This window comes from Lygodium microphyllum, chromosome 14, assembly GCF_053477565.2.
Source record: "Lygodium microphyllum isolate KBCC chromosome 14, Lygodium_microphyllum_v1.1.10, whole genome shotgun sequence".
Lineage (NCBI taxonomy): Eukaryota > Viridiplantae > Streptophyta > Polypodiopsida > Schizaeales > Lygodiaceae > Lygodium > Lygodium microphyllum.
In genome coordinates this window covers 29953542-29954322 of record NC_141148.1, presented here as the reverse complement: position 1 = coordinate 29954322, position 781 = coordinate 29953542, and the positions used below count along the sequence as shown (strand labels likewise).

Sequence of the window (781 nt, the reverse complement as noted above, 5' to 3'; positions counted from 1 at the left end):
CATCCTCTCTCCCCTCGTCGGAGTCGGGTGACAGTGGAGAAGGCTATGCTTCAGGGTCATCCGGTGACTATGCGGGTGGAGGAGGAAGGAAGGACGCCTGCGACCTCTCTCCCCCTTGCTCGGGGTGATCCCCCTCCATCGTGCCTGTTTGGGCACGCCGCTGCCTTGATAAACCCTTTGCCCCTCCCCACATGAGGGGGTGGCAGGAGGAACTTAATAAACCTTGTCTTGTCTGAGATTCTCCCCCTCGGGAGGATCGAAAAACAAAATGCAATGACTCTCAACAATGGATATCTTGGCTCTTGCAACAATGAAGAACGCGGCAAAATGCGATACGTAGTGTGAATTGCAGAATTCCGTGAATCATTGAGTCTTTGAACGCAACTTGTGCCCACGGCTCATCCAAGGGCATGCCTTCTTGAGCATCCCTAACTCCCCCACACCCTCTCCCCTTCTTTGGGGGATGGTGGAATTGGTCGTCCGTGCTCTGACGTGATGCCATGGTTGGCTGAAATGTACCAGCAACACCGTACGGTGATGTTGATCCACAAGGGTGGTTCGTCTCCTTGTCGAGGTGGCGGCTATTTGCAAGTGCCTCTTCCAGGGTGCACGTGTCAGATTAGGCTCTTTGAAGCCGTGGCTTGCCCTCGGTAACCCAAAACGCAACTCGAACCTCAAATCAGGCAAGGCTACATGCTGAGTTTAAGCAATATCACTAAGCAGAGGAAAAGAAACCAACTAGGATTTCCCTAATAATTGCAAGCGAACCAAAGAGAGCCAA

General features: G+C 52.6%; 2 non-coding genes across 2 annotated transcripts in view; both read left to right on the top strand.

Annotated features, from left to right (window-relative positions):
- The first annotated feature begins 275 nt into the window (after positions 1-275).
- On the top strand, positions 276-428 carry LOC148025444 (5.8S ribosomal RNA). The gene has a single exon (XR_015693209.1). It is a non-coding gene; the product is annotated as a 5.8S ribosomal RNA (ribosomal RNA).
- Positions 429-669: 241 nt separating this feature from the next.
- Positions 670-781, top strand: part of LOC148025443 (25S ribosomal RNA) — a 3525-nt gene continuing 3413 nt past the window's right edge. The window contains exon 1 of the ribosomal RNA XR_015693227.1: positions 670-781. This exon is cut by the window's right edge and continues 3413 nt beyond it. This is a non-coding gene — a ribosomal RNA (25S ribosomal RNA).